We start from the raw sequence: 11,674 nt of genomic DNA on the forward strand, positions 1-11,674 counted from the left end.
TTTAATGTCCCCGTTCGCCAGACATGGTTTCAAGTCCATTTCAGCACTCGATGGAGATACAGGTCGTCCACCGGAAGATGTGCTGATTACTTCTGATGGTAATAGCGTGGCCTCCGTTTTTCTTGTCAAAGGTGGTCGCTCATTTCCTTCAGATTCGGAAGATGAATGCGGAACGGTAGCCATTGCAGCGAAGTCTTTGGGAAGATGTTCGACGTTGTTTTCTCTTGAGAGTAGAAAAGAAAGTAATGGAAGTGGGTGGAGTGCTGCGTGTAAATTCCAGAATAGAAACTACCAAGAACCAATTAGAAGTGTTGTTTTGAAGCCACATGACTTCACATGCAAGTGTCAGGTCCTGTACGCGATAGGAGGGTGCGCGCACCCGGTCTCGCACTAAAATAAAGCGGCGAAAAAACATCTCATAATATGCTCTTGGAGCATGTTTTGGTGGAAAGAGTTAGTTCTGAAAAGAACTTTTTTTTTTTTTATTTTTTTTTGGGGAAACAAGTGTTATGATGCTTTTGATTTCTTAAAGTTGCTACAACATTTTTCAGTATGTCATACTATGAAAATAAAGTGAAGAAATTTAACTTTTCTTGGGGCATTTGTGACTTTCAATTTTGAGTTTAATAAGAACGAGGCTCTGCTCTCCCTACAAAAGAATTTCTCCACACTTGTTGCATTTCATATGCACCTTCGCAAGACATGGTCTCAAGTCCATTTCACCACTCGATGGAGATACAGGTCATCCACCAGAAGATGTGCTGGCCACCTCTGATGGTAATAGCACGGCCAGGGCTCTTGTCGATGCTTTTGCATAATGCTCAGGGTGCCTTTGTTTAACATGCCGCTGCATGTTGTGAAAACGCTGCTCCTGAGGCGGAAAGCCGGGAGAGCGCACCGTTTTTTAAAAATTTGTTCTTTGTGATTCTTGTGATTTTAAAACTGAAGTTTCACTCACCCAAGCCTTTCCTACTTCAAGCGGCCCCTCCGCTGCCCAGAAACCGGCGTGCTAAACGCTAGCCAGCGCCTCGGCCGATCGACAGGCCACGCCCACATCAGAGGCCATGCCCACCGCCCACAGCTTAAAAGAGACGCTGCTCACAGCCTCTCCACCTTGAGAAAACGCTGCTCCTGAGGCGGAAAGCCGGGAGAGCGCACCGTTTTTTAAAAACTTGTTCCTTGTGATTCCTGTGATTTTAAAACTGAAATTTCACTCACCCAAGCCTTTCCTACTTCAAGCGGCCCCTCCGCTGCCCAGACACCGGCGTGCTAAACGCTAGCCAGCGCCTCGGCCGATCGACAGGCCACGCCCACATCAGAGGCCACGCCCACCGCCCACAGCTTAAAAGAGACGCTGCTCACAGCCTCTCCACCTTGAGAAAACGCTGCTCCTGAGGCGGAAAGCCGGGAGAGCGCACCGTTTTTTAAAAATTTGTTCTTTGTGATTCTTGTGATTTTAAAACTGAAATTTCACTCACCCAAGCCTTTCCTACTTCAAGCGGCCCCTCCGCTGCCCAGAAACCGGCGTGCTAAACACTAGCCAGCGCCTCGGCCGATCGACAGGCCACGCCCACATCAGAGGCCACGCCCACCGCCCATCTACCCATCAACCTATAAATATGTGCCTCCCCTGGAAGCGCAGCGGACGAGCGCAGCGGGCGCGCCGATTGCGCGCCAAAGGCGCGCCTAAGGCAAGCCCGTCTGCGCCCGTCCGCGCCCGACCGGGACCAGGGGCCATATCCCCTACAGGCCTTCAGCACACCTGAGGCAGTCATCATACGCTACAATCGTAGCGATCTACTAGCCCTGCGTAAACCCATCGAAACAACAAACTGCATCCAAACCGGCCCAGGTCTATCCTACGGACCCATCTCATGCCGTTCATGTCAATGGACCAGCATGAGTCAACTTTCAACGGACCCTCACATAATCCCTACCAACCCTCAGCATGAACTAAAATGTCTATATTTTAACGCCAGATCACTACCCAAGCATGCATTAGACATATGGGACACCTTAACCTCAAAAACGCCTGATTTGGTTTTTGTCACCGAAACGTGGCTATCCGATGCCAGTGCCCCAGACCTAGCCAACGCCCTCCCCCCCAATTATAAAATAATAACACAAAACAGACAAAGCAAGAAAAAAGGAGGCGGAGTCGCCGTAATTTTTAGGGACCACCTAACTTGTCTAACGGATACAATTAATGCGGATCCTGAACATGAGCTACTACCATTTAAAATTCTCGCTGAGAATTATGTTATGCTAGCGGGCGCAATTGTCTATAATCCACCAGGACAACAAATCAACCTCAGCGCTAAACTCCTGAATCAAGTACTCCCTTTGTGCCTAAAGCACAAAAACTACATGATCATTGGAGACTTTAATGTCCATTACGAAAACCCCAATGCCCCTGGAGTCGCACAGCTCAAATACGACATGGAAATCCTCCAACTGAAACAACTGGCTGATGGCCCTACGCATATAGCAGGGCACACCCTGGATCTCCTTTTTACGAACATCGAGTCGACCACCCTCAAGGAAACTCTCCCTCTGTCATGGTCCGACCATTTCATGCTCTCATTCTCACTTAAACTTCCCGGCAAACCCGTGAAGACCAGATCCACCCCCCTCACCTCCAATAGAGCCTGGAAACTAATCAAAGACTCCAACTTCCAAAACCATTTTCACGAGACAGATGTCTCCCTACCAGACAATGAACCTATTGGTAACAATGTCATCCGGCTAGAAACTAGAATCCGCCAAACACTGGACAAAATAGCACCCTTGCGAGAAGTTAGGAAAAAAACAACCATTAACGAAAAATGGTACACCCCCTCCCTCAAGAGCCTTAAAAGGGAATGCCAAAAAACAGAACACCAATGGAGACAAGCGAAAGACCCTACAACCAGAGCCAATTATACTGCCAAAAGGAAACAATACATCCTGGCCATCCGAGAAGCAAAAAAGGCATTTTTTGTGCAACGAATCAACGAAAACCAGAGCTCAGCAATCCATCTTGCACTTCGCAAACCCTCACCCCTTCAACAGAAGCATGTGAACGGATTAGCTCATTCTTCTCCGAAAAAATCAATAAAATTTACTCAACTTTCACCCCCTCCCATCGCATTTCCCCCTATGATAACTCTGACGCACGCCCATCTACATCCGACAACGACAACGATCGCCTAGACTTGGGCAACTCCCCTCGCCTATCCAACTTCCAACCACTTTCCGAAGAAGAAGTGTTAACAGTCCTTAGAGCAATAAAATCCGGCTCCCCTGCAGACCCCTGCCCGCACTTTGTATTCTCTGAAATTGCACCGACTCTATGCCCACTCATTACCAAACTTTTCAATCAGTCTCTCGCCTCCGCGTCCTTTCCAGATTGCTGGAAACACGCATCTGTTACCCCCCTCTTGAAGAAAGCTGGTTCCGATATTCTCAACCCTGAGAACTATAGGCCAATTTCACAACTCCCTTACCTCTCCAAAGCATTGGAGAAAATGGTTAACTCACAGTTATCCAAATATCTGGAGGACAACTCGCTTCTGGACCCCACCCAAACCGGATTCAGATCCAACAACAGCACCGAGGCTACGCTGCTGGCAGTGTCTGACAGTGTCAGATGCATCACCGACCAAGGGGGCTCGGTGGCTCTGATACTGTTAGACCTGTCGGCAGCGTTCGACACGGTGTCGCACAAATGCCTACTGAACATTCTCCGGAGCAAAGGAATACAAGACACAGCGTTGCAATGGATTGAATCCTTCCTGAGCAACCGCACCCAAGCAGTGCACATGGGCCAATTCCATTCAGAACCCCGTCCCATTGGCTGTGGAGTCCCACAAGGGGCTTCCCTAAGCCCCACTCTCTTTAATGCCTACGTATCATCTCTGGCCGACATCGGAAGAAAGTGGGGCATCGGCATCTGCTCATATGCCGACGACACGTAGCTGATGGTGACCATGGACGAAAGATCGGAAAAATTAGAAACAACTAAAAGTAAACTCCACAGCTGCCTCTCCGAAATGGCGGATTGGATGCGTAACCACTGCCTTAAGCTCAATGCCGGAAAATCCGAAATTCTATTGTTCGGAGGAGCCAAACTATTGTGGAACGATTCATGGTGGCCACCGTCACTGGGAACAGCCCCCACCCCGAAACAATACGCCAGAAACCTAGGCATTATGATGGATGACGCACTATCCATGAAAGACCATGTGCGCACACTTTGGGGTAAGGGATTTGCAATCCTGAAACTCCTCGCCAAGATCTTCACATGGATCCCACTCGACTGTCGTCGTACGATCACTCAGGCCCTCCTAGTCAGCCGCATGGATTACGGCAATGCTCTATTCGAAGGAATGAACGAGCAGCTGTTCTCCCGCCTACAGGTTCTGCAAAACCAGGCTGCCAAACTGGTATGCAACAAAGGCAAACGAGACTCGGCATCAGCATGTCTAAAACAACTCCATTGGCTGCCGATGCGCCAGCGTGCCACATTTAAACTACTTTGTCATGCGCACAAAGCCCTCCACAAAACAGGCCCTACAATCCTGCAAGGGAAAATTGAATTTTATATTCCAAACAGGAACTTAAGATCCACTAACTCAGCCCTAGAAAAACCTAAGCGTATCTATAAAACAAGGACAGGAGGACGAGCCTTCTCCCACCTGGCGGCCAAACGTTGGAATGAATTACAGATGGATCTGAGACACACTGTAAACCTTCTTTCATTCCGGCAAAATCTCAAAACACACCACTTCCCCAAAAACGTACCCCTCCCGCTTAAACCTCAGCAGTCTCTTCTCTTTTAGCGCCTTGATATCCCTTGGGATGAATGCCGCGCTCTACAAATACCAGAAATAAATAAATAAAAGGAATATTTTTTATTTGGATTTCCCCTTGAGAGCTCCGAATTGCATATCGTGCAGGTTACTTTTGGCGCATTCACTTTCTTTTGATCTTCAGGATAAGTAAAAAATTGCCAAATGAAAGATTCCTTTTTTCTTCTTAACGGTGGTCGCTCATTTCCTTCAGATTCGGAAGATGAATGCGGAAGGGCAGCCATTTCAGCAAAGTTTTCCGGAAGATGCTCGACGTTGTTGTCTCTTCAGAGTAGAAAAGATTGTGAGGAAAGTGGGTGGAGTGCTTCGTGTAAATTCCAGAACAGAAACTACTAAGAACCAATTGCAAGTGTTGTTTTCAAGTCACATGACTTTACATGCGCTTCTTGGGACGTGTAGGCGGTGACACTATCTAGTTACGAACGTGATTTCATACTTAGGAACTAGCATTCAAAAAACCTAAGAAATTCACTGAAAAAACCATGGGCCTTATTTATGAAGGCCTTGCGCCACCGGTGCGTCACTTTTTCCCATGTTAAATGTGAGGCACCGGCGGCGCAAGGCCTTCATAAATAAGGCCCCATAGGTTTTACACACGTTATAGTTAGGAAGTAGCATTTAAAAAACCTATGAAATTCACTGAAAAAACCATAGGTTTGACACCAGTTATAGTTAGCTGGAAATTTTACTGATATAAAACCAATGAAATTCCACGTTATAGTTAGTTGGACTCACTATAACTTGCGCGTGTAATGCACTGCTGATGACATTACATATTACATCACTCATGACATGGTCAGTGACATCACTTATGACACCATCCAGTGAATGTGTGTCTTTCTAAAAAATAAATATGTTTTATATATGTATATGTAAAGGTGGAGGGAAGAATAAATGTTTAAATTATTGTCTTAATGAATGTTTTTTTTTTTAAAAGAAATGATTGGATAACTGGCTTATTAAGTGTATCTTACTGTGTTGCGTGTTTATCTAGGTTCCTGATCGATACTGTGACCTTGTGCCCCTATCCGGCTATAAATCCATTTATTCCCTATATTGGCATAACCGTTCAAGTGCGATATTCAGAAAGTCATCTTTGACCTCACACGAACAGAGCCACGTTCAAGGATATCTCTCTCTGCCACTTCCTTTGCAACCAATTAGTGCAATGACAGAGCAGAAGTCACTATCTGATATTCCTAGATTAACACTCCGAGTTCTTCAACAAGATAAAAACTCAGCAAACTGGGAAATCCCCCTTGCTTTGTTTTGATTAGTAATAGAACTCTAATGAGCAACTGATAGCTATCACTTCCTAGTGACATCTTTAATTGACGTCTTATGTCCAGCAAACTTGCGTCAAACCCAGCACCTGTCAGGTATAAATACTACCAACGTTGCCTTAAGCAATTGCTGTCGTGCACCCTGTTGTGCATCCCATTGCTGTTGCTGAGCACTGTAGCACTCTGTCGCTGCAGCCTGCTGTCCCTGTGGTGGTGAAGCTACTGATACCATTATCGCTGCTAAAGCGCGAAAGATGGTGTGGTATGCTTAGGAGCTGAACAGCCGTCCCTCTCCGAAGAGCCCAGCAGATTCCAGCTGCCCGCGGACGCTGTCCCCCGCCTCCTCCTCTCGACGCGCTGAAGAAGAGCCGCTGCCTTTCTCGTGCAGAGAAATCCAGCTCCGGCGTTTCCGGTCTACCCTTGCGGGTGACAGGGATATCGAGCTTCCCCTGAAGGAGATACCAAACCTCCATCATTCTATTCAGAGGTATGGTGTTGACTAAACCCTTAGATGAGAATTCTCGAAGCAAACCTTGGCAAAACCAACTTAACTTAAAGCTACTTACTTACTCCCCTTCCACGTGTTAGGCTTAGGTCAGGCACACTGGGGTAGGCTTAGTTAGAAGCACCAGTTGAGTATGTTAGTCTAATGTATATATGACTGTATATATGTTTTATTACTTTTAAACCATTGTATGGCTAAGAAACCATATCAATGCTTTTACAGTTCTATTTCGCAATACTTATCTTACTGTACGTACTTTTTATCATAACAAGTCTTGCAATTGTGGCAATACATTTCTCTTGTACGAGAAGAAAGACTGTTCAATAAATGTTAACCCTTTATTGACAAACGCCCGTCTCTCTATTCTCTACATATCGTGAAAATAAACTGCACTAAACTGACTGAGTGAAATACCTGTCTATTGTTTCACACGACCCTAGAGATTGACTCTTGATCTGAGGAGCAAAGTTGTCATGTTGCACGGTTGTTGGAAAACTGAATCCCTTCTTGTCTGTGCCAGGGAAGCTGATCACTTCCCATGCAGAGAAGAAAGTTTCCAGTGACCTCTGAGCTAGTTGGTAACACACCCAATTAAGTTTAGCATAGTCAGTGGAGGCCTGGAATATCCGCAGTTCCACGTCGATACTACTGTTTATGTTATTCCAATGCGCAGGGCCTAGTGGGAAACTAGGAACTACACTACAACTGAATACATATATTAGCGAGTAATGTTTAAATATTTCAATATATGTATCAGTGTTTCACTTTGTGAATAAGTGGCTGCATGGGTTGATGAGTACCTACATGTGTGTGTATATGGGTTATTAGATGTTTTTTTAGTATCAGTATGAGTGTCACTATGGTTTGGTGGGGGTGTTACTTATTATATATATCCATCAATGACTGACTCACTGTTTCTATGTTTTTTGAAGACAACATATGTGCAGGACTGAATGGGTGGATGAGTGTGTATATGTTTGTGTTAGTAAGTAAATGACTGTCTTACTATTGTGTTTATCAGTAACTACATATGTTTTAATCTAGTATATGTGATTATTGATGTATATAAGTGAGTATATGTGAGAGTGAGAGATTGAAAGAGTTTCTGTTTAAATAAGTATGTGTTTCTATAAGTGATTGTTTAAGAGAGTAAGTATGTATAAGTTTCCTTAGAAGTAACGTGGTTGTGTGTGTATAGTTGTATATGCAAATAAATGGATGTTCAATAGTTTATTTGCATGTGTGAGTATGTGTGTGAGTAACTTTTGGATGACTGTCGATGTGTAACAGGATGTATAGGTGTATCACTACATATGATGAGTGAGTATATGTATGAGTGACTATATAGAACTGTTGGTGAATGACAGAATGTGTATATAGATGGTGGAATTACTGAATTGGTTGTTGTAACTGGTATGGGTATCTCCATTTTTTGGAAAATGTTAATTTCTGTTTTCCAATATGTGTTTTAAGGGTTACATTACACTTAAAGGAGGTCTGTCATCAGTGATGTCATGAGTGATGTCACTGACCATGTCATGAGTGACGTAATATGTAATGTCATCAGCAGTGCATTACACCCGCAAGTTATAGTGAGTCCAACTAACTATAACGTGGAATTTCATTGGTTTTATATCAGTAAAATTTCCAGCTAACTATAACTGGTGTCAAACCTATGTTTTTTTCAGTGAATATATATATATATATATATATATATATATATATATATATATATATATATATATATATATATATATATATATATATATATATATATATATATTACCTACTGGCGGTCGCCAGTAGGTATATATAGTTAGGATTTTTTCTCTATGGGATTTTTGAAAATTCTATGTCTAATAACTTTGGCGTTTGTGGACGGAATTGGCTGAAATTTTCAGGAAAATGGAACATTTTGTTTCTGAGCAGCCCCTGACAATTTGGGGGGGTTTCATCAAGGGGGGGGCGAGAAAAAAGGGGGGTCCCAAAACGTGTTTTTCCCATGTTAATTTCCATAGGGCGGTTGGCCTCACTTTTAGCTCGAACGGCTGAATGGATTTGCACGAAACTTGGCAAAATTGTAGGGACTGTTAGCCCGATGTGCCTTTGCTAGGTCTCAATATATGTGCTCCAGTGGATTTTGAGTAATTTAGGTTCAAAACAAGATATATATCTGGGCGGAGCCTAACCACACATCTGATCTGATTGGCTGTCAGCGCTTCATCCAAGAAGTGTTGGCAGCCATCTTGGGACCAATATACATGATAGCACCTCATTAAAAAGCATTGTAGTTAATAGAGGGTTTTAGGACTTTAGTTACATTATAAATCATTTGTTGATGGTACCATACTCGTTTTAGGAATTGTGGTGGGTTCTAAGGTGATTTTACCATGTGAAAAAACCTTCTGCTGTGATATCATGAATATTGTTTGAAAGAAAACTAATATCTCATGATTTTCCCACAGTGGTTTGGAAGGGGATCTATAAGCTAAACTGAAAGCATATTTTCTGTAAATTCACATTATCTTTCTCAGTCATGTGAAAATGAAGTCTGACATTCTCAGTAAAACATGTACATCCAACAAGGACAGAGACTGTCAGTTGATTCCTTTGTGTTCTACTGCAGCCTCCTAGAGTGTTCTAAAGAACAACTAGAGCGCTAACAGTCCTACTTATTACAAAGGTATGGCAGACCTGAAGCCATCTTGATTGGAATAAAGTGGTAACTCTTAAAACATTTAATTTAAAAAGAAACAACATGAGGGGGTATATTTTGCCATAGAAAGTATGATTAGTGCTGCAGAATGAAAAATTAGGGCACATTTTGAGTGACTTCTCAAATCCTTTTCTATTTCATTAAAACATTCTGACATGCAGTCTCCCAAAATGGCCACCAGAGACAAAAGAGCCCAAATGTAGCCCAAATATCACCCAGATGTAGCCCAAGTATAGCCCAATGACAGAATGTCCCAGAGTGTTCTAAAGAACAACTAGAGCGCTAACAGTCCTACTTATTACAAAGGTATGGCACACCTGAAGCCATCTTGATTAGAATAAAGTGGTAACTCTTAAAACATTTAATTTAAAAAGAAACAACATGAGGGGGTATATTTTGCCATAGAAAGTATGATTAGTGCTGCAGAATGAAAAATTAGGGCACATTTTGAGTGACTTCTCAAATCCTTTTCTATTTCATTAAAACATTCTGACATGCAGTCTCCCAAAATGGCCACCAGAGACAAAAGAGCCCAAATGTAGCCCAAATATCACCCAGATGTAGCCCAAGTATAGCCCAATGACAGAATGTCCCAGAGTGTTCTAAAGAACAACTAGAGCGCTAACAGTCCTACTTATTACAAAGGTATAGCACACCTGGAGCCATCGTGATGGGAATAAAGTGGTAACTCTTAAGACATTTAATTTAAAAAGGAACAAAATGAGGGGGTATATTATGCAATAGAAGGTATTATTAGTGCTGCAGAAAGAAAAATTAGGGCACATTTTGAGTGACTTTTCAAATCCTCTTCTATTTCATTAAAAAATTCTGACATGCAGTCTCCCAAAATGGCCACCAGAGACAAAAGAGCCCAAATGTAGCCCAAATATCACCCAGATGTAGCCCAAGTATAGCCCAATGACAGAATGTCCCAGAGTGTTCTAAAGAACAACTAGAGCGCTAACAGTCCTACTTATTACACAGGTATGGCACACCTGAAGCCATCTTGATTGGAATAAAGTGGTAACTCTTAAAACATTTAATTTAAAAAGGAACAAAATGAGGGGGTATATTTTGCCATATGAATTATGATTAGTGCTGCAGAAAGAAAAATTAGGGCACATTTTGAGTGACTTCTCAAACCCTCTTCAATTTCATTAAAAAATTCTGACATAGTCTCCCAAGATGGCCACCAGAGACAAAAGAGCCTAAATGTAGCCCAAATATCACCCAGATGTACCCCAAGTATAGCCCAATGACAGAATGTCCCAGAGTGTTCTAAAGAACAACTAGAGCGCTAACAGTCTTACTTATGACAAAAGTATGGCACACCAGAAGCCATCTTGATTGGAATGAAGTGGAAAGTCTGAAAACACTCAATTTAAAAAGGAACAACATGAGGGGGTTAATTTTGCCATAGAAAGTATGATTAGTGCTTCAGAAAGAAAAATTAGGGATCATTTTGAGTGACTTCTCAAATCCTCTTCTATTTCATTAAAAAAATTCTGACATGCAGACTGAAACATGCACTTTGAATACCAGCAGCAGACGTCCCTGGTGAGCAGTAGCTTTACTACAGTGATCTAATGTGCAACTAGAGTGCTAACATTCAGAATTTATGGCAAATGTGTGACACATCTGAATGCCTTCTTGATGGAACCAAAGTAAACAAGCATTGAAAATGCAATAGATCTCGCCCTCGTTTAAGTTAAAGCCATTCTGTTTGTAATGAGGTGGCTTTTTAGCTTTGCTTTTATTAGTGTTTTTTCAACTTTTATGTAAATAACGCACCGTTTTCACCAAATCGACTTTGCCCAAGCACACCCTTCCCTTCAGCCAACAAATCCCAAAAATTCGGCACACCTGCCGATCCACACTCCCTACAGCTCACCCAAGCCCCGTCCCTCTAGCGCAACTGGAACACCCCAAATTCACCTTCTCCATGCGCACCAAAAACTCCCATTGAATAACATGGCAATTCGCTACTCCGCACAAAAATTGCTCTTTAAAGCACTTCCACTGCTCCGATCCGCTTCAAACTTGGCTGGACACTAGTTCCAGCGATTTCCTAACATCTCACCAAAATTCAGCCCAATCCATCCACTGGAACGGGGACGAATTTCAACCCGAATACGCGCCCCTCGCAAACACAAAAAAAAGCCATAAAACGGCCAAATCTCGACCAAAAACCGCCAAAATCCCTCAAAACCTTGCCAACACCAATACGCACGAAACTGAACCGGCCCCTCAGCCCTAGGCTCTGGGAACCCTACTTAATTGACCCAAAAGCCCTAAAAATGCAACATAATACACACGAAAA

Source organism: Lissotriton vulgaris, chromosome 10 (assembly GCF_964263255.1).
Source record: "Lissotriton vulgaris chromosome 10, aLisVul1.2, whole genome shotgun sequence".
Taxonomy (NCBI): domain Eukaryota; kingdom Metazoa; phylum Chordata; class Amphibia; order Caudata; family Salamandridae; genus Lissotriton; species Lissotriton vulgaris.